This window comes from Monodelphis domestica, chromosome 2, assembly GCF_027887165.1.
Source record: "Monodelphis domestica isolate mMonDom1 chromosome 2, mMonDom1.pri, whole genome shotgun sequence".
Taxonomy (NCBI): Eukaryota; Metazoa; Chordata; class Mammalia; order Didelphimorphia; family Didelphidae; genus Monodelphis; species Monodelphis domestica.
This window is the reverse complement of record NC_077228.1, coordinates 27,941,701-27,967,965: the sequence shown is the minus strand read 5'-3', so window position 1 is coordinate 27,967,965 and position 26,265 is coordinate 27,941,701. Positions and strand designations below refer to the sequence as shown.

The 26,265-nt window shown below is 38.8% G+C and overlaps 1 protein-coding gene across 5 annotated transcripts in view; it reads right to left on the bottom strand.

Annotated features, from left to right (window-relative positions):
- Positions 1–26,265, bottom strand: part of FAF1 (Fas associated factor 1) — a 438,628-nt gene that overhangs the window by 19,956 nt on the left and 392,407 nt on the right. The window lies entirely within an intron of this gene.

Sequence of the window (26,265 nt, the reverse complement as noted above, 5' to 3'; positions counted from 1 at the left end):
ATGCCCAGGATGCTCTTTCTTCACATCACTGTCATCTGGCTTCTTTCAGTTCTTAAAGTCCCATCTTCTACAAGAAGTCTTTCCAGTCCTCCTTAACTTAATAATTTTCCTCTGAGATGATTTCCAGTTTACCCTGTATATATCTCATGTGTACACAGCTGTTTGCACATTGTCTCCCTGCTCAAAACTAAGTTCCTTGAAGGCAGGGAATGGTTTTTGTCTTTCTTTGAATCCTTGACTCTTAGCATAGTGCCTTCCATACTTAATTATCCTTTTTAGAGCCCATAAAGTTTAACAAAGAGCTTAAATTCAATAATAGTACTATAATAACCCTGTAAGGTACAAAACTGGAGTTTGTTATACATCTTAATATCTCAATGAAGAACTGAATTTCAGAGAGAAACTGGCTTGCTCAAGATTCCAGAGCAATGGTTAGGTGTTGGAGGTAGGACTCCAGCCTTTTTGACTTTGCCAATTCGGATCTTAAATAGTATTCTCCCTAGTTTATCGACGCTGATCACAGTTGTACAAACTTGTCATGAATCAACCTCATCATGTCAGGAAACCTCTGTGAGAAAATTCTCATCCAAAAGAAGGGTTCTGACTGGTTCCTGGGAGCCAGAGCCTGAGGGCAGGAGTGGCTCCTCATCCTTCCAGAGCAGGCTGTATCCATTAAACAGCTATCAAATGTTTACCAGTAGGAGGCTAGGATTCATGTGAGATGTATTCCACAAACACATGTTAAACACCCATTATGTGTATCTGTGACCTGAAGCTAGATCAAAGTAGATGGAAGGACCTTAGATAGCATGTGGCCCAATCTTTTTATTTTACAATGGAAGAAGCTTTGGAAGGTAATTCAGACTGTAAGAAATAGCTGGGTCCCTGGACTTCAGATATAATGTTCTTTCCGCTGCCCTGGGCACTAACCCCTTCAGTAAGCCTGGCCTATGGGGAAGGGGAATGTAGCTGCTAACAGTGGCAGTGTGCCACATGGCCCCATTGCTCAACAAAGACTTGGAAATGGAGTAACAGAAATCCAGAGCATTTATTGTAAAAGGGAATTTAAAAAGAACTTTTTCCATTTCAGAGAAAGATGTTTTACTTATTCTTATCTAACTACAATCTTGTCCTTTCTTGAATTCTCTGGTCAAGAGTTCAGCCATGGGTTGACTTAGGTTTTGTACAAGCCAGAGAAATGGGGGAAAATGCAGAGCCTGTATCCAAACAATTGTGGTATAAAATGGTAATGATTTCACCTCCATTTTAACTTTCTTCTCGGTCAGAGTTAAGCTCTGCTTCTCAGGGGCTCCATGACCTTGGGCAAGTCACTAGCCCAGTCCAAGAATCCTATGATAATAATAAATTCTGGCTTGCTTTCCTCTAAGGGCTACAGCGAGGCTCAAGAGAACAGATGTGAAAAGGCTTTGGAGCCATTCAATGTCAGAGAGATGCTAACGGTTATGATTGTTGATCAGTTTCATTAATAATAATAAAACTTACTAATGATAAAAATTTTTGCTGAAGTGGAATGGGCTGCCTGGGAGGTGGGGGGCTCCTTTCATGGAGGCCTTTAAGAAGAGGCTAGATGACCCTGTATTGAGGATTTCAGAGGGAACCTTGTAGAAGTAGGTTTGGACCACAAACCAGCTCCATATCTGTGACTTGACCACGGTCACAGAGTCCGCACATGGCAGTCAGAGACCTCAAAGCTAGGTCTTGACTCTAAGTTTAATGGCTTTTCTCCTATAGCCTCTCACAATGCTGTACACACACTGGCAGGGGCTTGGGTGGAGAGGATTCCTAACACATTTTGATGCACACCAGGGCTATGAAAGGTACAGTGAGCATGAACGTGCGTGCGCACACGCGTGCACACACACACACACACACATCCCTCCACAGAGACAGCATCCCAGAGCTTTGGCTTTGAACATGAGTTAAAAGAGTTGAGTCCTCAGCCGTCCACAAAAGGCTTGCCGCCATCATGATTTATTCTGATGTATTTACTTATCCAATTACCCCAACAGCAGGAGATCATTAAATCTTCCAGTTACCAGATGCAGCACTTTGAATATCTTGAATGTTACCAAGGCTCTCTCAGAGCTATGTTGATATTACATTTTATCTCTGCAAAAGCTTATGAAACTAGAAGGCAAGAACTGTGAATGGAGCAGGTGTTTGCTTTGAAGGCTGGACCAGTAGGAGCCTGGATGAAGCCCAAGCAGAGACCAGGGTTTCCCCAACTTTTGGGGGGATTTGCTGGAGGTTGAGAGAAAACTTGGATTCCATTAAAATAGAAGCTATTAGAAAGAAATGAATCCACAAAGTCAGTCTGATATATTGGGGAGATCATTGCTTCAGGAGTCAAGAGGCTTGAGTTCAAATCCCAGGTCTACCCCCCATGTCAGGATGAGACTTGGACAAGTCACTTCATCTCTCAATAGGTTCTCATGCAAAATGATGCTTGATTAGATGATCTCCAACTCTGAAATTCCGTGATTTTATTAATGGAATAGAAAGTAGGCTGAAAATACACATTTAATTGTGGGGTGCATTAAATCCCCTCCTGGCTCCACAACTTCTCTCAGCACTGATGTCATCAGCAACTATACTTACCAAGCTCTAAATGGTAGGTGGGCCTAGCTGGTGAGACACTGAAATAAGGATTGCAGATCTACCTTCATTCCTGACTTGATAATAATGAAGATATTAGCACCTCTCCTTTCAATTCTTTTCAGTTGAGTCCACAGTAAGTACCTAATCAGTATAGAGAGCTAGTGCTTAGGATTAGAAGAGATTCAAAGTTTAAATTCAGAAATACTTGCCCACATGGAGCTGATTGTCTAACAGAGGCTACTATAGTTGTGCACTCACTCACTCTCTCTCACACACATGCTAAATAAATAAAAAACAAGTGGAAAGGGCAGTCTAGATACAGGAAACAAAGGATAGTGAGTAATTCAATTCAGTATAAAAAGATAGGAATGTAGGGGGCTCTAGGCAGAGGAGGGCTTTGAATACCAGGCAGAAGAATCCTAACTTGATTTTATATGTGAGGAGGCATTTGTGAAAAGTTCTGAGCTGAAGCTATATATCCAGAAATCTGTAGAAGGAAGGCCAGTTAGATAAAGGATGGTCTGAAAATGGGAAAACCTGGAAAAAAAAAAACTCAGAACAGTTTGTATTGGAATGATGGCCACAGCAATAGAGAGGATTTTTCAGAGAGAATACATAAATTTGGGTAACTGATAAGACCATGAAAGGTGAAGGAGAAAGGTCAGAGATAATTCTAGGGCTACAAGTATGAGCAAATGGCACAAATAAGATTAATGTCATCAGGAAAAGCAGGGAAGTCAATGGGACAAGCTGAACCTAAGGCCCAGGTGGTACAAGCAGAGCAAGAGATTTGGCAGCTGGAAATGATAGTTGGGAGCTCAAGAGAGATGTGGGCTGGAACACTATGATCAAACATAGAGGTAGCAGCTAAAGCCATGAGAATACATGAAAGAGTGTGGAGAGACTTGAGATAGCAGGTGAGGGAACTGAGAATTGGCTGTAGAGTCACTGATGGAAACTGAGGCATGGCTGGGAATTGTTTTAATTTACATTTTATTTTTAGCACAATAGTATTTATTCCATCACTATCCGATACCATAATTTGTTCTGGCTGGGTGGTTTTTTTGTGACGACCAGATGATTCTGTGTGCAGAGCTTTCAACCATGGAAGCAAGGCGTCCTAAAGGCCTTCTGGAAGTCATGGACACTTCCTTGAGAGAGCTATTCTCAAATATTTGAAGGGCCATTATATGAAAGAGGCATTAGACTTATTCTAGCTGGCCTTAAAGGGCAGAACTAGCAGCAATGGAAGAATAGTAGGGAATTGACAAGAAAATTTAGGTTCAATATAAGGAAGAACTTCCTAATAATCAGAGCTGTCCTACAACATATTTAGTGAGGTAGTAAATTCCCCATCATTGGATAAACAGAAATATAATGCCCAGAAACAGGTAGATTATAGTTCTGTGGTAGAAACATATCTGGAACAAGGTGTTCAGTACTGGGTATCACAGTTTAGTAAAGGCCTGAATAGATTATAGAACCCGGGGGGGTGGGGGCATCCAGGATGGGGAAAAAAAATCTGTAATTCATACCATATGAGGAAGTGTTGAAGGAACTGGGGATGTTTAGTTTGGGGAGGGCAAGATTCCTGGGATCTAGGTTCAAGCATTAGTAAGGACACCACATGGAAGAAGAATCTGTTTTGTTTTGCCTGGCCCCCAAAACTAGAATGAGGAATAATGGAGAAAAAGTGCAGAGAGCCCAATTGAGGTTTGAGGTCAGGAGGCCTAAGGCATCATTAGAGGTCTTCAATGAGAGGGAATGTTTTAGAAGTAAGGGATTCCCACTTTGAGACAGCTTGGAATGATTGAGCTCCTTCCAACTCTCAGATGCTATATGATTATAAAAAGATCATCTTCTCTGCACAGAAGAGTATCATTTCCGTCAGTGGAGAGAGAGCCTGAATCAGAAAAATCTCAGATCCTTGAAGAACTGAAGTACAACAGGGTCCCCATATTTGTGATTTTGCTTTCTGAGCTTTCAGTTATCTGAAGTCAATTGCAAAGTAAATGTTGAAGGTCCATGTGCTCTGCTCCACCCCACAGTATGGTCTCTTCTGCTTTCATTTTTTAAGGGTTTGCCTAGCGGAGGGGAAGGAGCCAATAGAGGGAAGTAACATGAACACCCCCCCCCCCCCCCCCATCTGAGGTAGGCGGAACATATCCCCTGTGGGCTCTTATTATATTCTTAATATTGGGGTCCATCTCTCATCCCTGTACTAGACAGCAAGCTTCATGAAGGCAGGACTTGGGGCTTATTCATCTTGATATCCCCAGTTCTTTGTAGGGGTCTCAGCACAGAATTATGTACCTGAAGACTAGAATTGCCACATGTTAACTCTACCTCCTCTGAGGTCTGAAAGGGCCAGGGGCCCGACCTGTGCTCACTGCATGGGCCTGATACAGCTCTGTCCTTACTAGGCTATACTTGGCAGCCTGAATTACATGAAGATACAATAGTCGCCCTTTCAGGAAGGAACAGATTTTTCCCTGTTCATTTAAATTGCTGTTAGAATTGGCTAATTAAAAGGATTTAAAAATTCTTAATACTCTAAACAGAACAAACTGGTTCTGAATTATTAAGCAACATTGTTGATGCATTTTGAATAACCTTATGTGACTTAGCTGCCACCTGATCCTAAGCCAGGGCTCTGATGAATCAAAGTGAAATCCTGTCAAAGCCTCTGTTCACCAAGGCCGCCAGCTACAGTAAATAAAGAACTATGGGCTCTATAGATAAAATGTCTGATTCATGATTTCAGGTCCAGAGCTCATCAGTAAAGCCTGTGGCACCAGGAAATGGAAGGCTTTGAGTTCTAATGCTCAGAGGGTCCCCATCTGCATCCAGGACTCTTAAAATACAGAATGTCTGAACTGGGAAGGGCCTTGAAGAACTACATCTACAACACTTTCCCTTCAGAGGAGGAAACTAAGGTTAAAGAAATACTCAAGGTCATCATACAGTAAATGAGTGACAGAGCCAATATTAGAACTCAAGTCTCCTGAAGGCTCAACTGGAGTGCTCTCTCCTCTACTCTACAGTTGAGGAGGGCTTAAATAAAGCCCTCTGAGGAGATTACAATTTTACAACTGTTCATGAAAGGTACATGTGAAAATGATTCTCCAATTCTTCCTGGTGCTCCAGGCAACACTGACTATAAAGTTGCAAAGTAGGTGCCCATTTACATTGGTGGGAGGGGTTTTATCACTAAGAATTCTGGTTATTTGAGAAATCACAGGTCCAGTTCCTAACCATACCCCTATATTTGTATTTACTTATTGGTGTATAAGATGCTTTTCTTAAGAGAAGGTGAGTGCCTTGAGGGCAGGGAACTCTTTCTTTTGTATCTTTCTCTCCAGTGCTTAGCATTGTTGTTGGTCATCCTTCCATTTGAAGAGGATCAATGATGTCATGGGATGATGTCTTGATTTGAGTATAAATTGTATTGAAGTGAGGCAGAGTTGCACAAAATTATCACCCTCACTCTCTCTTCCAGAGTCACTGAAGTCCAGTGGCAGGACAAAAAAAGTCAGGATGACTGGTGATGGCCCAAGATGCAGAGGATGACCGTGGCTTTTTCTGATGTCTGACCAAGTTCTTAAGTACTTTGCAGTGATTGCAAAGCCACAGGTGAGAGTTAGGTGAAAGGTAGACCCAAGAGGAGGATGAGCAGCCCTCAGATCAGAGGTACTGAACCCCCCATACACTTCATTAAGCACAGTATATGCTTATTTTCATGAAATGAACTGTTCCACTGTGTCTGTGGCTTATTTCCATAGGCCCCTCTCCAAGGTACAGGAAAAAGCTATAAGGAAAACCTGTAGGAAGACTCTTCTCACTCTCCCCAACCCTTTATGTCTTCTATCAGGGCTAGATAAAAAGGAGAAGGAGGAAGCAACTCCTTTGGCTCCAGTGGTGACTGGATTGCCCCAAAGCAATTGTGCACATAAGCACTGTGGGGGGATGAGGAGTGAAAGAATTTATTCCTTTATTCATCAGGAATGTGAATATTTTTTCCCCCTCTCTTTGTCTGATTGCATTCCAGGTGACCTACCTCATCCAGTATGGTGGGATGAACCTCTAGGGGACTGGACTAGAGGTCAGGAGTTCTGAGGTCAAGGCTTGGCTTTGCCACTAAATTGGACTTGGTTCCAAACCCTTATTGTGATGATACTACTACTAAAGTCTTCCTAGTGTTTTAAGATATGCAAAGTGATTTGCAAATATCTCTCATTTGTTTTTGAGCCTCAGGAGGTCATGAGGACCATGGACACACATTTTAAGGATGAGGAGAAAACATGCCTTGGATACACAGTGGATAGAGTCAAGATGAAGGATTAGAGGCACCCCAGCAGAACTCTCAACATTTCCCTCCAAACAACTTTAAATAACACTTCAAAGCAAATTTTAGAATGGTACATCCAACAAAAGGTCAGGGTGAGACAATTTTCAAGTCTAAGAAAATTTAGGATATCAGCAGAAGAAGTTTGCACTGGTGTGCAGGTCTGTCTGGAGTCCACATATATGGTAGGGCAATAGAAACTGCTGCCGCAGCAGCTTCCATATCTCTTATTCTGGAGGCAGTAAGGGCCTTGGACAACCGGTCAGAGATTACAGAGGATCCTTTGCTGACATTGGCTATATAGCCTAAAAGCAGTCCTGGGTCTCAGTTACAGGGCTCAGAGAAGAAATAGGAGGCTATCATAAGGGATTAGTTGAAGGCTCTAGTTGAAGTTCCAAAGCAAAGAGGAACATTAGTGCTTGTGGGTGCAGAAGAGCAAGGGACCCTTCCTGGATAAAGATAATGCTAGAGACCAGGGGAGGAGTGGCCACACCTCTCCCAGAATCATATTATCTTGGAAGCACCTAAAACTTGCAGACCCTACATCACTAGCTCTGAAAACAGCAGTGCAAAATAGCCTGAAGCTTGGGATGGTGTCCCTCACTCCAAAGTGAACAGAGGACAACTTTCACATCAAATTCAAAGTCAAGAAATGGGCTGGAAAAATGAGCAAAGGAAAAAAAAAGAAAATGCTCATAAAAAGGCTACTATTGTAAGGCAGAAAAGAATAAAATGCATACTTAAAAGAAGTCAATAATGTGAAAACAAATACAAACAAAGTCTCAAAGAAAAATGCTATGAGAAGCCTTCTCAATTAAGATCAGAGATGAGGGAAGGATGCCCACTAAGACCACTATTATTCATTATTGTACTAGAAATGCTAGCATTAGCAATGAAAATGAAATAGACAGAATTAAAGTAGGCAATGAGCAAACTAAACTATTACCCTTTGCAGATGATATGAGATGCTTAGAGAATCCTATAGAATTAACTAAAAAAACTAATTAAAATAATTAATAACTTTAAAAAAGTTGTGATATATAAAATAAATCCAGAAAAATAATTAGTATTTTTTACATATTATCAACAAAGTACAGCAGCAAGAGATAGAAAAATTACATTTAAAATAACTATATATGGTGGAGCCAAGATGGCGGCTTAGGAGCACCTCAAGTCATAACATTTCCAACAATCCTTCCAAATCAATATTCATATCATGCTTCAAAGCAAACAGAAATTCAAACCCAACAAGAAGTCATAAGACTCTCCAATGGAAACAACTTGAAAGGTAAGCACATTCTGTGTATTTTCATGGGAAAAAATCCCTCCCCCACTCAGTGTACAGAGACCTGGGACAAGACTTGGCTGACTGTGTGAGTCCCCATGCAGAGATGGCAGCTTTGAGGGCTTGCCTGCCTCTGACCCATCATATGTGGCCCAGGGCTCTGATAATGGCTGGCAGAGAGGAATCTGGGGGGGCCACCAGGCAGGATACTCTCCCCACCCATCCACGGTGGGGAGACCTGGCTATCTGGGTAAGACCTGGGCTAAGACTGTAGCTGTGAGGTTTTGTCTCTGACCCACTACATGTGTTCCAGGGCTATAACAAGGATTGGCAGGGAGGAGGGGAGGGGGCAGGGGCACCTGGCGTGAGACCCTTAGTCCTGGCTTTGGTGAAAATTTTGCCCCATGGCAGGCCAGCTCAGCAGGTTAGCTTAACCAATTGAATCCTGTTTACTAACAAAGGAGTGAGAAAAGAGAAGATTTGGTCTCAGGGCAGAAAAGCTCAAATACTCTGGTTCAGTAAAATATGAGAGGGGCAAGTCTATATAGCCCTTGGGATGGAAGTGGGAAAAAAATAAATAAAATGAGTAAACAAGAAAGGAAAAAGAAAGCTACAATGGAAAGTTCTTTTGGGGGTAAGGACCAAAGAATAGAACCAGTGGATGAGGACAAGATCCAGGAAACATCAAGCAAACCCTCAAAAAATCCAGAGAATTGGATATAGGCTAGGGAAGAACTCAAATTTAAAAATCAAATACGACTGGTTGAAGAAAAATGGCAAAAGAGAAATAGTAGCCTGAAAAGCAAAATAGGTCATCTGGAAACAGGCACAAGCATTGAAAGTCAGAACTGATCTGCTAGAAAATTATGCAAAAAAAAAAATCAGAAGAAAAGAAGAATGACTTGAAAGGAAGGGAAAAGGACAATCAAAAGGCCATGGAAGAAATAAAGTCTTTGAAAATTAGAACTGGAAAATTAGAATCTAATGACTTCATGGGACACGAAGACATAATAAAAGAAAATCAAAACAATGAAAAAAATTGAAGGTGATATGAGACACCTCATTGAGAAAACAAGTGACCTGGAGAAAAGATCCAGGAGAGACAATTTAAGAATCAGTGAACTACCTGAAAATCATGACCCACCTCCCTCAAAAAAAAGCTTAGACATCATTAGTATAGTAAATTATCCAAGAAAACTACCCTAAAATCCTTGAACATGTGCGTAAAATAAAAACTGAAAGAATCCGCAGATAACCTCTGGCATTAAATTCCCAGATGACAATTCCTACGAATGTCAGAGCCAAACTCAAGAATTCCCAGGCCAAGGAAAAGTTGCTGCAAGCTGCTAAAAAGAAACAATTGAGATATCATGAAGCACCAATTAGGATTACACAGAATCTGGCAGCATCCACAGTGAAGGACTGGAAGGCAAGGGAACTAGGTCTACAACTGAGAATCAATTACGCAACAAAACCAACTATATTCTTTCAGGGGAAAGTATGGTTACTTAATAAAATAGAAGATTTCCAAGCATTCCTGAAAAAAAGATCAGACCTAAACAGAAAATTAGATGCCCAAATACAGAATTCAAGAAAAACACAAAAAGAGAAATAAGAAAGAGAAAAAATTTAAGGGCTTCAATAAGGGCATTCAATTAAATGGCATATATTCCTATATGGAAAGATGATATCTGTAACTCCTAAAAACTGTTATTATTATCATCATAGTAGCTAGAGGTTGCAGTGGTAAACTATTTAGGAAGATATGTCAAAACACAAAAAACAAGGGGAAAAAAGAGGATAATACTAAAAGAAATGGGAAAAGAGGTAAAATATATTACATAAAGAAATGCGGGGGGTGGGGAGAGGAGGATACCAATACAATAGAAGGGAGGAAGAGATTGGCAACAGGTAAGGCTTAAACCTTACTCTCATTGGAATTGGTTCAGAGAGGGAAGAATGGTTAGATCTATTGGTGTATAGAATTGTCTCTTACCCTACAGAGAAATAGAAGGATAATAAGAGACAGGGTGGTGGGAGGGGAGTAATAAAAGGGAGGGAGAGGTTGGGGGTGGAGATGTTCAAAAGGCCCTATAGTAAAAGAGGAATAAGAAGGGAGATGGTAGGAAGGGGAATAATATAAGGGAGGGGAAAGGGGGAAGACTGACTAAAAGCGAAATACTGGAGGGGAGCATAAGAGGGAAAGAAGAAAGATTAGGATTAAAGGAGGAAGTCAAAATGGAGGGGAATACACAGATAGTGATTCATAACTGTGATTGTGAATGCCATGAACTCACCCATAAAATAGAAGCAGACAGCAGAATGGATTAAAAACCAGAATCCTACCATATGTTGTCTATAAGAAACACACTTGAGGCAGGTAAATACACACAGGGTAAAGGTAAGAGGCTGGAGCAGAATCTATTGGGCTGCAACTGAGAAAAGAAAGCAGGAGTAGCTATCTCAGACAAAGCTTAAATAAAAATAGATTTTATTAAAGAGATAAGGGAAAAAATGACATCTTAATAAAAGGCAGCATAAATAATGAAGAAATATCACTACTTAACATATATGCACCGAATGGTATAGCATCCAGATTTTTAAAGGAGAAACTAAGGGAGCTTAAGGAGGAAATAGATAGTAAAAACTATATTAGTGGGAGACCTCAACCTTCCCCTATCTTAACTAGATAAATCAAACCAAAAAAATAAATAAGAAAGAAGGGATGTGTATGGAATATTGGAAAAATTAGAGCTAATAGATATCTGAAGAAAATTGAATAGGGATAAAAAGGAATATACTTTCTTTTCAGCAGCACATGGTACAAATATAAAGACTGACCATGTACTAGGGCATAAAAACATTGTAAACAAATGTAGAAAAGCAGAAATAATACATGCATTTTTCAGATCACAATGAAATAAAAATCATAATTAATAAGGGCTCACAGAGAGACAAATTTAAAATTAATTGGAAATTCAATAATCTAATCATTCAAAACTGGTGGGCCAAAGAACAAATCATAGAAACAATTAGTAATTTCATTGAGAAGAATGAAAATAAGGAAACAACAAATCAAAATCTATGGGATACACTAAGGGGAAAATTTATATCCCTAAATGCCTATATCAACAAAATAGAGAGGAAGGAGATCAATGAATGTGGCTTGCAACTTAAAAAGTTAGAAAGAGAACAAATTAAAAATCTCCAGATAAAAACTAAATTGGAATTCCTAAAAATCAAAAGAGATATTAATCAAAATTAAAATAAAAGAACTATTGAACTAATAAATAAGACTAAGACCTGGTATTTGAAAAAAACAAAGTACGGGTTAATCTAATAAAAAAATAAAGAAGAGAATCAAATTAACAGTATCAAAGATGAAAAGGGTAATCTCACCTCTAATGAGGAGGAAATTAAGGTAATTATTAAGAACTATTTTGCCCAATAATATGGTAATAAATATGCCAATGTTGGAGAAATTTGTGAATATTTACAAATACGAATTGCCTAGATTAACAAAAGAGAAAATAGAATACTTAAATAATCCTACCTCAGAAAAAGAGATTGAACAAGCCAATAAGGAAATTCCTAAGAAAAATTCGCCAGGGCCAGATAGATTCACAAGTTAATTCTATGAAACATTTAAAGAACAACTTACTATACAAATTATTTGAAAAAATAAGCAAAGAAGGAGGCTTATGAAATTCTTTTTATGACACAAATATGGTACTGATTCAAGCCATGAACACCAAAAACAGAGAAACAAAACTACAGACCAATCTCCTTAATGAACATAGATGCAAATATCTTTAATAAAATACTAGCAAAAAGACTACAGCAAGTTATCACAAGGATTATTCATTATGACCAGGTGGGATTTATTCCAGGAATGCAAGGATGGTTTAATATTAGGAAAACCATCCACATAATTGACCATATCAATAATCAAACCACCAAAAAAATCACATGATTATCTCAATAGATGCAGAAAAAGCCTTTGATAAAATATAACATCCATTCCTATTGAAAACACTAGAAAGTATAGGAATAGAAGGGCCCTTTCTCAAAATAATAAACAGTATGTATCTAAAACCATCAGCAAGTATCATCTGCAATGGGGACAAGTTCCCAATAAGATCAGGAATGAAGCAAGGAAGCCCATTATCACCCCTATTATTTAACACTGTACTAGAAATGCTAGTGGTAGCAATTAGAGAAGAAAAATAAATTTGAGGGATTAAAGTAGGCAGAGAGGAAATTAAACTATTACTCTTTGCAGATGATATGACAGTATACTTAAAGAATTCTAGAAAATCAACTAAAAGGCTAGTGGAAATAATCAACAACAAGCAAAGTTGCAGGGTACAAAATAAACCCACACAAATCATCAGCATTTCTATATATTTCCAACAAAACTCAGTAGCAAGAGTTCAAAACAGAAACATCATTTAAAATCATTCTAGATGATATAAAATATTTAGGAATCTATCTGCCAAGACAAACACAGGAATTATGTGAACACGACTACAAAACACTTTCCACACAATTAAAACTAGATGTAAATAACTGGAAAACATTAATTGCTCATGGGTAGGGCAGTTAATATAATAAAAATGACAATACTATCCAAATTAATTTACTTATTCAGTGCTATACCTATCAAACTATCAAGAACTTTTTTAAAGAATTAGAAAAAAATGTAACAAAGTTAATCTAGAAGAATATAAGATCAAGAATATCAAGGGAAATAATAAAAAATGTGAAGGAAAGAGGCCTAGCAGTACCAGATCTTAAACTGTACCATAGGAAGTAGAGTCAAGAAGGCTGCTTAGAAGTAGCAAAAGTCTAGATCTCTCTGAAAACCCTTCAACACCAATCAAAAACAAAGTACTTTGAGGGGACAGAAAACCAAATCTAACAATAGGACAGATCTGGGGGATCCTCCTGCTGGATTCACCATAAAATGTATGCCAAAAAAACCTGAATTCTTGAACTCCTGGGTTCAAGGGAAGGGAAGAAGGAAGGTCCCAGGGCTCCTCCCCCACATATGGTGCTGAGTCTTCAGGAGTCACTAGAATCTCTCAGTGGGAAAGGGCTTCAGTACGGAGGCAGTGCCTTGCTGACACAGCTGTGCAAGGCTCAGGGTGTTAAATATGGGTGGCAGGGAGGCAGTTGGAGGAGAAGTGCAGAGAGGTCAGCCTAGGTGCAGCCAAAATTCTCCATTTTGCCACTCCCTCCATTTTTTCTGCAGGTTTTAGTCTCAGGGCACATCCAACTCCACAGATCAAGTCCACCCTGGCTTAATCTTATCAATAGGGCAGATAAGAAGCCTTCAGAGGACAGGGAAACTCAAGCTCCAATATCACTCTCTCACTGACTGCACTGAAAGGCTACAATCTCAAAAGAATACCTTGATAATAGGGTGGGAAGCACCCTTCAGCTCCATTCAGCCTCCACAACTTCACCTACACCTTCAGCTTCTGCTGCCAGTTGGGGAAGATCTGATGTCAGGGCTCATTGATACCATCAGCCTAACCTAGTCTATCATCATCAGAGCAAAGAATCCCCCCCTTCAGGACAGAATAGCCCAAACCCACAAATCCAGCACATAATTAGAGGAGCAGGATTATAGCCAATGACATGGGGCAAAGAAGGAAAAAATATGAGTAAACAACAGAAAAAGAATAAAAGAAACTACCATTGACAGCTTCTATCCAGGTAATGAACAAAGAGCAAATGGAATAAGGAGGACCAAGGGACACCAAGCAAAAACACAGAAACTCCAGAGAACTGAAAATGGGCTTTGGAAGAATTGAAAACACAATTCAAAATCAATTAAGAGAGGCTGAAGACAATTGGAAAAAGAATTTAAAAGGCAAACTAAGTTTTCTAGAAACAGAGGCACATGAACTAAAATAAGAAAACAGTGTCTTGAAAGCCACAATTGACTAGCTTGGAAATGAGGCAAAGAAGGTAAAAGTTAACCAACAAAGAAAATCAGACCAGAAGGAAAAGGATGACCAAAAAGCCAAGGATAAAATTCAGTCTTTAAAAATTAGAATCCAACAACTAGAAGCAAATGACTTCACAAGGAAGCAGGAGTCTATAAAACAAAATCAAAAGAATGACAACATTGCGGAAAATATAAAATACCTCACTGACAAAACTAAAGACCTGGAAAAATAGATCCATGGGGGAAAAGAATTGATTTGTGCCCTAAAGAGAAATAGAAGGGTAACAAATGAACTGATGGGGAGGGAAGCAATACAAGGGAGGGAGAGTGTAAGGAATAGTTTAAAAGGGTAAACCAAGGGGGTGGAGTTTGGCAGGGAGTACAAAAAAGGAGGGAAAGAGAGGGGGGAGGGCATTTTATAGATCCTAAAAAATAATAATAATAAGAGGGGAATAAAAAAGGGAGGAGGCAGAAAGGGAAGTAAAATAAGGGTGGGGAATAGGGGGACTGATTAAAAGCAAAACACTGGTATAGAAGGAAATAGGGAAAGAAGAAAGGGCAGGACCAGAAGAGGAAATAAAAATGTTGGGGAATACACAGGTGGTAATCATAACTTTGAATATGAATGGGATGAACTCACCCATAAAATGGAAGCAAATAGCAGAGTGGATTAGAAACCAAAATCCTACCATATATTGGTAGGTACAAGAAACACACACGAGGTAGGTAGACACCCACAGGGTAAAGGTAAAAGGCTGGAGCAAATTCTATTGGGCATCAACTGATAAAAAGGCAGGAGTCTCAATCATGATATCTGACAAAGCCAAAGTAAAAATAGATCTGATTAAAAGAGATAGGTAAGGTAATTAAATCCTGATAAAATGCAGTATAGACAATGAGGAAATATCAGTACTAAACATGTATGCGCCAAATGATATAGCATTCAGATTTTTAAAGGAGAAACAACTGGAGCTTATGGAGAAAATAGACAGTAAAACTATATTAGTGGGAGACCTGAACCTTCCTCTATCAGATGTAGATAAATCAAACCAAAAAATGAATAAGAGGTAAAAGATGTGAATGAAATCTTAGGGAAATTAGAGTTAATAGATATAGGGAGAAAATAAATTTAAAAAAGAGACAAAAAGGGCTACACCTTTCAGCAGAATATAGTACATCCACAAAGACTGACCGTGTACTAGAGCATAAAAATATGGCAAACAAGTGCAAAAGAGCAGAAATAATAAATACAATCTTTTCAGATCATAATGCAATAAAAATAATAATTAGTAAGGGTATATAGAGAGGCAAATCAAAAATTAACTGGAAATTAAATAATGATTCTCCAAAATTGGTTAAAGAACAAATCATAGAAACAATTAATAATTTCATTGAAGAGAATGATAACGATGAGACATCCTATCAAAATCTATGGGATACAGCCAAAGTAGTACTCAGGGGGAAAGCTATATCCCTGAGTGCATATATTAACAAATTAGGGAGGGCAATGAATTGGGCCTGCAAATTAAAAAACTAGAAAGAGAACAAATTATAAATCCCCAGATTTATAATGTAATATGAGATAGAGAGAATTCTGGGATGTAAATGGATAATTTTGACAACAAATTTAAAAAGATTTTGCACGTACAAAACCAATCCAATCAAGATTAGAAGGAAAACAGAAAACTGGGAAATTTTCTTTACAATGTCTCTGAGAAAGGTCTCATTTCTCAAATAAATAGACAACAAAGTCGACTTTATGAGAAAAAAATACAAGCCATTCCCCAATTGATAAAGAATATGAACAGGCAATTTTCATGTGAAAAATCCAAGCTACCTTTAGTCATATTAAAAACTACTTTGAATAATTAATGAGTTAGAGATGCAAATTAAAACAACTCTCAGGTACCAACTCACACCTATCAGATTGGTTAATATGATAATTGCTGAATACTAATGCGCTATTGGTGAAGTTGTGAACTAGATCACTCATTCTGGAGAACAATCTGGAACCAAGGATATAAAATTGTATATGCCCTCTGATTCAACAGAATCACTACCAGGTCTATGTTCCATAGAGATTTGGACTGATGAAAAGTGAAGTGACCAGAACCAGGAGAACATTATGCACAGAAACAGCAATATGGTACAATGAACTATTATGAATGACTTAACTCTTCTTAGTAACACAATAATCCAAGGCAACAATACCAAACAACTTATAATTTTCCTCATTTTTTAAAAGTGTTTTCTTCCTCAATATGGCAAATATGTAAATATGTTTTGTATGATAGCATAGGTATAAACAATATCAATGCTTACTATCTTAGGGAGGGAAGGAAGGAGAGAATGTGGAACTCAAAAAAATGCCAAAAATCGTTTTTCATAAATAAGAAAAATAAAAACATTACTGAAGGGAAAAAAAAATAAAAATCCTAATTGGACCCAGGCCCAACCAGAAGAGTTAAAGAGATAAGAGTAACAGAGGAAAAATGGGAAAAAGAAAAGAGAGTGATGCAAGAAAATTATGAAAAGATAATTAACAACTTGGTAAGAGATACACAAAAAAATGCCTTAGAAAATATCATCATAAATAATAAAATTGGCCAAATGGTAAAAAAGACACAAGATTACATTTAAGAAATAATTTCTTAAATATTTGAATTTGGCAGGTTGAAGGTAATGATTCCATGAGACATCAATAATGAATAAAACAAAATTAAAAGAATGAAAAAATAGAAGAAATGGTGAAATATCTCATTGGAAAAACAACTGACTTGAAAAAATAGATCCAGGAGAGGTCATTAAAGAATTACTAGGCTACATGAAAGCCACAATTAAAAAAAAAAAAGAACCTAGATATAATCTTTTAAGAAATTATCAAGGAAAACTTCCCTGATATTTTAGAACTAGAGAGTAAAACAGAAATTGAAAGAATCTACTGATTACCTCCTAAAAGAGATCCTAAAATGATAACTCCCAGGAATATTATACTAAATTCCCGACCTCCAAGGTCAAAGAGAAAATATTTAAGCAGTCAAAAAGAAACAATTCAAACAATAGTCAGGATCACAGAAGATTTAATGGCTGCCTTGTTAAAGAAGCAGAGGGTTTGGAATATGATATTCCAGAAGGCAAAGGAGTTACAACCAAAAAAAATTTACCCAGTCAAGCTAAATTTAATCCTTCAGGGGGAAAAATGGATATTTAATGAGAAGATTTTCAAACATTCCTGATGAAAAGATCAGATCTGATTAGAAAAATCTGACATTCAAACACAAGACTCAAATGAATGATAAAAAGGTAAACATGAAAGAACAATCATAAAGATCTCAATAAAATTAAACTTTTTACAATCCTATATGGGAAGATGATACATATAACTATAGTATAGTGGTAGTCTCTCGGTGACCGAGAATGACTATTGTCTTTGTGCAGTTTCATCTATGGTGTACCCTCATGTGGTTTTGGAGTCCAAAGGCTGAGGCTTAAAGTTTGTGGCACATGGGGCATGGGACGCCAGTTGTTACGGGAGGTGCGGTGTGGCCTGGTGTTGGCGTCCACGCGCAGAGGCAAGACGTCGGCGTCTTTCATCTTCAAAGGTGGCGGCGGCATGGTTAATGTGGGTTCGCCAGCTGCTTCTGTCAGAGGCAGTGAGTTCTAGTTGCTTTGGGGTAATGCCAGCCCACTTCAAGTTTGACTTTAGCTACTAAGAACTTTATCACTATTAGGGCAGTTAAAAAAAGTTTACATATAGAGAGGGCATGGCTATGAGCCAATTATGTTGGAATAATCTCCAAAAAACCCAAAAGGATAAGAAAGAGGTATGTAATGGGAGAAGAGGGAAGAGAAAGGTGGAATGGGGAAAATTTTCTCAGGGAAATTTTTATAATTAAGGGGAAAACAGACAGTGAGGGTGGCAGGTAATATCTGAACCTCAACCTCCCTGAAATTGGTTCAAAAAGGGAAGTATATATATATATATATACACACACACACACACACACACACACACATATACACATATACATATATATGTACATTTATATATGTGTATACACACATATACATATACATACAGGAAGGGAAGAGGATAAGAGAAAGGGGGAGGGATGATCAAAAAAAAGAAACAACTGATTATGGGAGGCAGTGGTTAGGGGCAAAATTTTGAGGAGGGACAGGATAAAATGAAGATGAAATGGAAGAAAATTGGGTAAAGGGGAAAACACAATTAGTAATGCAAATGGGATGAGCTTACCCATAACACAGAAACAGAGAGCAGAATGGATTAGAAACTAGAATCCAACGATATTTTGTTTACAAGAGACAAACGTGTAAGACACACAGTTAAAATAAAGAGTTGAAGCAAAATTAATATGCTTCAGCTAAACAAAAAAAAAGTCAGAGATATCAATGATCTATGACAAAGCAAAAGCAGACCTAATTAAAAGATAATCATTGTGTCAAGGAAGCTCATCCCCTCCCCCTCCTGAGTAACTTTACCTGTCTATCAAACATTCCTGAGATACCACAGTTGCACCAGGGTTATGTCAGTGTACATTCTGTACGTGAATAAAAGTTAAGGTTTGGGGCAGAATAGGGGGGAAGGTCAAGAGAACCACAAGGAGAAGAGACAGAGCAGGAAGGTGAGGGGGAATGAGGAAGAGACTAGCAGGCTAGGCACCACGTGGTCAGGTTACTTATAGGAACATTGTCTACCCTTCCAAAAAACTTTATAAAATATATATCTGGGTAGAAATATTATTTTAATTACTACATCAGAAAAACTACATTTTGCCAAATGTAGATTTATTATCTGGTACCCACAGACAATAAAATGCTATAAAAAATTTTTATAGCAAGTTTCTCTGATAAAGGCCTCATTTCTCTATTATATATATATACTGAGAATAAGAACTAATCCAAATTTCAAAAAGAGCCATTCCCCAACTGATAGAGAGTGAAAGGATATAAAGTGGTAGCTTTCAAAAGAAGAAATCAAAGCTATCTATTATAGACATATGAAAAAAAATCTCAATATCACTACTGACTAAATAAAATTAAAACAACTCTTAGGTACTACTTCACACCTATTAGAAATGCCAAATGCTGGAGGAGATGAGGGGGAAATAGGCATACAAAGGAACCGATGGTGGAGTAGTGAACTGGTCCAACCATTTTGATGAACAATATAGAACTATGCCCAAAGGGCGATAAAGCTGTGCACACTTTTTGATCCAACAAGATCACTACTAGGTTTGTATCCCAATCAAACAAAAAGGAAAAGGACCTAAATGTACCAAAAATATTTGTGGTGGCAAAGAACTGGAAATCAAGGGGATATTCATCAATTGGAGAATGGTTGAATAACTTGTAGAATATGGTTGTAATAGAGTATTATTGTACTATAAGAAATGACAAGGAAGCTGTTTCATAAAAACATGGCAAGTCGTATATGAATGGACACAAAGGGAAGTGAGAAGAACTGGGGGATCACTGTGCACAAGAACAGGATCATTGTAGTGATGATCAACTGAGAAAGATACAGTGATCCAAGACAGTTCCAAGGGAGTCATGATGAAAAAATGTCATTCACTTCTAGAGAACTGATGGACTCTCATTGCAGTGAAGTATAATTTTCTCATTTGTTACTTGCTTTTTTTTGAAATGTGAAATATGGAAATATGCTTCATAAAACTTTACATATATAATTGATATCATATTGCTTGCCTTATTAGTGAGTGGGAGGGAAGGAGAGAATTTGGAACTTAAAATTTAAAAATAAAAGGATGCTATAAAAACATAAATAAAAATTAAAAAAAAAAGGACGAGTGAAATCTCTTTCCCCTTTTCTACTGAGACCAATAGTCCCACCCCCCTTCCCCTTCCCCTGCTGGAACTTCAGGACAAAGCAAGTAGTTCCACTTCATAGGGCACTATTACTTCTCATACTGTAACCTGAAAAATCCATGACGGATTAATGTTCTGGACTTATACTGTCTGTACCATACTAAGGACCGTACAAGCCTGGGAACCAAAAGCCCCCACCCCCAAATCCAACTCCCTTAGAGCTATCTATCCAATTATCTGGACACAAGTACCCTAACTTTGCCAAATAGAAGCAATCCATATTACCTAATCCCAGACCACCACTTTATAAAAGATTCCCTCCTTCTTCATTCCAGGAGACCCTGGCCATCTTCAAGTCTGTAGATTCTCTCCTTGCTCTCTCGTCTACCCCTACTCCCCACCCCTTACCCACAATAAAGCCTTGCTATATTATTTAATCTCTCTGTCTCATTTGTCTTGGGTTGGACCCTGTCAGTCAGGTCTGACAATGGGGAAACAGCTTGAGGGAGATGGAGTGAATCAATTCCAATGAGGGTGAGGCTCAAGCATTGCCTGCCCCACTCCTATTTTCCCCAATCCACTGTAAAAGCTCCTGTCCCATAGACAGTAAGTGACTGAGGGGGTTTAAAGTCAGGGTTCTTCCACACCACCTCACAGTTAGTAGTTGTGTGACCACAGACAAGTCACCCTGCCACTCTGGGCATTGCCTGACCCATGACCCTTTCAGAGAGTAGCTGGTCCAGTCTGAAACTGAGCAGGAAGTAGCTTGTGGTAATTCTGCCTCTGCCTGAAGACTAGCTCCCCATAATTCCAGACAGCTTGAATGATTTTCTAGGTTACATTCTCCTTGAGCATTCTTGGCTCTGCAGACAAGCATGCCACACAAAATCCCCAATGAAGTCATTGGAAAACGTAGTCCTCAAAAGTGCTAGCTGAGGTGACAATCTCAGACCAAAGCTGGACAAGGGAATAACAAAGAGGGCTCCACACTGGGACTGGTCATATGTAGAGCAGGCAGGACTCAAATATTCTTCCTCTGTGCTGGGGCTGACACCGAAATTAAGATTCTGGCAATGGGCCAAGGCATGCCAGCACATGTGTGCATAATCTCCAGAGTGCTACTCTGGCTTTGGAAAGTATAAGGAGTATATAGAAGAGATTAATCTGTGCATTTACATGTGTGGTTGTTTCTGCTTACAAGGGAATTAACTATCATTTAGATTTTAAGTGAGCAAAGCAGGTCTTTCAAGAGAAGCACTATGAATGCCAAGTAATTTGTCAATGGTTCTGAGTTGGTGGCAGGTGGCAAGTGTTCTGGATTACTGTCCATGTATTCTTGTGAATAATCTAGTCCATTATAAACATATACCAAATGAAAGTTTGTAGGAATTTCAGTGACTTGTCCAGTGTTGCACAACTGGTAAGTGACTGAGGCTGGACTCAAACTCAGTTCTTCCTCAGGTCCCTTAGCTATCTCCATAATTCTTAATGGTCTGAATGGCAGGGCTTTAAAGGTTATCATTAATAGTTCAATGTCAACTTGGAAGATCTCCAATGGAGTGATTTAGGAATCTGTTCTTGGCTCTGAACTATTTAAATTTTTTATAAGTGACCTGGATAAAGGCACTGATATCAAAGCTGGGAGTTATAGACCACCCAATGGATGACATAGTTGAGATCTAAAGAGGTCTCAAGAATTCATACTACTAGGCTGAATATAAGATGAAATCCAAATCTTATGCTTGGGTTCAAAATAATCAACTCCAGAAGGAAAGGATGGGGGAAGGAATGAACAGTGTTTTATCTAAAAATAGACAATGGGGTTTTACTAGATTTCAGGTTCAGCATGAGTCAGCAATGGGATGTGGTGGTATGGCATTAAGAGAAGCACAGTGTTCAAGATAAGGGCTCAGGCATCCCACTATCCTCTGCCTGGCTCAGAATACATCAGAAGTACTATTTTCACTTCTGGGTGACACTGTTAAGAAACATACGATGAGCTGGACAGTGTCTACAGGAGGGTAACCAGAATGAGCAAGGGCCTTAAGGTCATGTCATAAGAGGATTGGTTTAAGCATCTGGGAATATTTTGCTGGAGAAGATTCAAGGGAGACAAGATAATTTTGTTCCATTCTTTCACCTGATCTTGCATTCATAAAAATCCAGGTTGGTGGTATTCCTTGTGGGCTCCCACTTGTTCTTTCCCAGAACTGTGTATGTTTATGTCTTCAGAATTTTATTCTTGAGGGCTTCCCATTTTTCTTGGCTAAATTGTCCTATACACCCAGGAGACCTTGCTCATCTTTCCTCTGAACTCTTAGGAATTTGCCCTCCCTAGCTTAGGGATATGTCACTGTTCCCAGCTTTGCTTTTCTCCTTTCTACCCAAAGTCACAAAAGAAAGCAGTTGTTTCCTTCCCAAGTTTCCATTTTTTCCAACTCAGGTAGAACTCTTCCTTGTTGATGAGCAACAGGTCCAAGAGAGAATCCACCCTTACTGCTCCTTCTACTTTTCAAAGTATGAAATTATCATGATATTAAGTCAAGAAGTGATGATCTGCTCTCTTTTTGGCAGAGAGATGCCTGGGTGACCCCTTCTCACTTTCTTCTGATTCTGGGCCAAGCCTGAACTCAGTCTCATGAACTACTCTCATTCATTTATTTTTCCTGTCCAGACACTGTTGTACACTCCAAGGGCAATATTGCTTCTGTTTCTGCTCTCTCAGTCCAGACTGGATTTTTTTCTTAATAGACAACCCAACCACACCAATGAAATATATACTTCCAGATTGATACTGTAGCCATGAGTCTCAAGCTCATCACTCAAGTCTCAGTGATAAGCATGAGGTCAAAAGTTTTCTTAGATCAGGTTTTCTTTGTGTGATGTAGCTCATCTTACTCATTTATCATAATTAGTGTATAGATAAGTAAGGCAATGAATTTTATTATTAGATCTTATTTTGGCTTTTCCTTTGTAGCTATGCTTTATGGTATCTATTATGCGGGACATATTAAGCTAATTTCCTTTCTCCCTGTATGTGGGTCAAGAAGCAACAGTTAGAAGTGAACATGGAACAATAGATTGTTTTAAGATTGGGAAGGGTGTGTGACAAGGCTGTATATTGTGGCTTTATTTATTTAACTTCTATGAGGTTATCATATCATGCAAAATACCAGGCTAGATGAACCAAAAGCTGGAATTAAGATTGCTAGGAGAGATATCAACAATCTCAAATGTATGGATTCTGCTCTGATGGAAGAGAGTGAAGAAGAATTCAGAAGCCTCTTGGTGAGGATGAAAGAAGAGAGTATAAAAGCTGGCAAACTTTAACATGAAAAGCCCCAAAGATTTTGACAACTGTTCTTATCACTGGCTGGCAAACAAAGGAAGAAGAAATGGAAGCAGTGTCACACCTTATATTCTTGGGTTCAAAGATCACTGCAGATGGGCAAAAGCAGCCATGAAATTAAAAGATGTTTGCTCCTTGAAAGGAAAGCTATGGTAAATCTGGCCAGCATACAAAAAAGGAGAGACTGTTAACACCTTGCCAACAAAGTTATGATTTTTTTAGTAGTAACGTATGGCTATGAGAGTTGGATTCCAAGGAAAGCTGAATACTACAGAACTGATACTTTCAAATTGTGGGGCTGGATAAGACTTTTAAGAATCCTTAGATCAGCAAAGAGATCAAATTAGTCAATACTTAAAAGAAATTAATCTAGACTATTCACTGGAAGATCATATACTAAAGTTGAAGCTTACATACTTTGGCCACATAATGAGAAAACAGAATTCATTAAAAAAGACCCTGATGCTGGGAAGGGCTGAAGACAATAGGAGAAGTGGACGGCATAGGATGAGATGAATATAGTGCCATGGAAACAAAGAACATGAGCTTGGACAGACTCATGCAATGATCCACGAGATCACAAAGTTTGGATACCACTGAATGACCAACTCTGCAAAACTTAAATTACTAAATAAATGTAAATTAATTCATCATTTTTAGAGGACATCTAGATAGAAATAATCATAGGAAAAGCCCCTATTCTGGTGGTTTTTCATATTCCAAATTCTGTGAACTTTTACACATAAGGATAAAATGACATTTTGTAATTGAATAGAAAGTATTGGGCTGTCAATTCATTCTTGGTAGGCTTCCAGAAAATATCTATGGGACAACTCCAGGAGCCAAAAAGCTGACAAGAGAATTACATGAACTTCATCATGTTCCCATGGGGTTTTGATCACTGTTGGGTTTCTAGATTTTGAGAGTTCTTCACTGTATATAATTTGGAGATTACAAGTGTTCAGGATATCAGAAATCTATTTAAAATGCTGTTTTTAAGTTTTAATGGATCAGTGTTATGGCTGGGAGATTAAGGACAATACTTTTATCTTAATATTCTGGTTAGAGTACAATTCATGTGATGGAGTTCTCAAGGATACTGTGAGAGTTGTTATTTGTAATACATAGTTTTGTCACTGATCTTGGCCAAGCCTTTACATTTTAAAAGCTTTTGACTCTGTGTACGTAGGAGAGCATGAGTATTTGGGGCAGCAACATCTATTAAAAATGTGATTCTTGAGTTTTTGTGGATCAATGTTATGTGTAGGTGATTGAGAATAATGGTTTTGTGTGTTGAATTCTCCTGGATATTTTGAAGTCTGAATTGGTAGTTTGAACATTTGTCACTTGCCAACTATGAAGTACCAAGTGCTTCTATTGTAGAATTATGGCACTAGGTCATGTTGTTCTGTTTTAAATTTCCATAGCCTGACAGGATATTGTTAGACAGTTTTGACAGTTTCCTTGCATAATCAGCATTAATTACAAAGGTCAGACTCCTAAGGATCTTGGGTGGTGGTGACCTGATCACCATTTGCAAACAAATCTGCGTGTCTCAATGACTTGGTCATTTGCTTCTTCTGTCACCACCATCACAGTTGCCTTCCAGGGTTTGGGTAGCATCTTATAGCCAATAAAACACAGAACAGAGAATGTCAACTCTCTGGTCCTGGAAGACAGGGACTGCGCCATTATTGACTCAGTAATCTCCAACACTGTATCTTACAGCAGGTGCTTGATTACATTTTTTTTTTTTGTTAAACTGACTAAATAGGAGGGACGTTAGAATAGAGATAATTAAAGTCTATTAAAGCTGGAATTGCTGCCCACTGCTTGAGCATGCTAAGTGGGCAGTGAGGTGACCAGTGGATAGAGTGCTAGATTTGGAATCAAGAAGACCCGAATTCAAATTCTGGCTCAGATAATAACTAGCTTTGTGACATTGGGTAAGTCATTAACCTCTCTTTCATAGCTCCAAACCTCATCTATTTAATGAGAATAACAGCAACTACTGTACAGGTCGTTTGTTGTGAGGATCAAATGAGATAATGGACTTCATAACTTTTAAGCCCAAAAAGAAGGAAAAGGTGGAGGAAATGGAAGAAAAGGAATGTAAGAAAAGGAGGAAAGGAGAAAAAGGAAGGAAAAGAACAAGAGAGAAAGGAGGGAAAGGGATATGGCAGGGAAAATAAGAAGAAAAGGGAGGGGAGAAAGAAAGGAAAAAAAGTTAAGGGAGTCAAAGCACACAGAGTGGAGAAGTGGGTCTTTCTGGTCATTCCTTGGTGGTCTGGCTTTGGGATTGATGAAGAAAAGAGGCCAGTGAATGCTAGCTTGTCAATGTCTAAACAGCCCTGGGCTCATTGAGATGGCTCTGGTGGGCTTGGCATTCCTCCTCCTAGTCAGGGTGGGAGGGGTAACCAAGGAAGGAGTGGTCAGCATCAGTGGGAGCTGCTGCCCAGGTGCACACCCTCCAGAAAAGGCTCCTAGATCTGAGGGAAGGGGCAAGAGGAGTGCATTCCCATTCAGCGCTAGGGTAGGGTACTGTCTAGGGTGATGGCCATGGAAGGAAAGGCAACACCAATATGGTACCCACATTTCAAACTGGCTGAGATAAGGTGAAGCTTTTGGTTTTGACAACTGCAATAAACATCTTAGGGGTAAGAATGATGCCACCTAGTTTTGATTCACTCCTGAGAAGAACTTTGCACACATCAAACCCAATGCCAGGGTTTCTGTGAGAAAGGGCCTCTGATTTTGGAGAAAAGACTGATGCAGCTCCTGGAGGTGTGGCCATAGTCCTAACTCGGGGGACAGTTATTTTCAGCTGTGCTTTTTGGATGGCCTGCTGGTCTGGCTGTAAC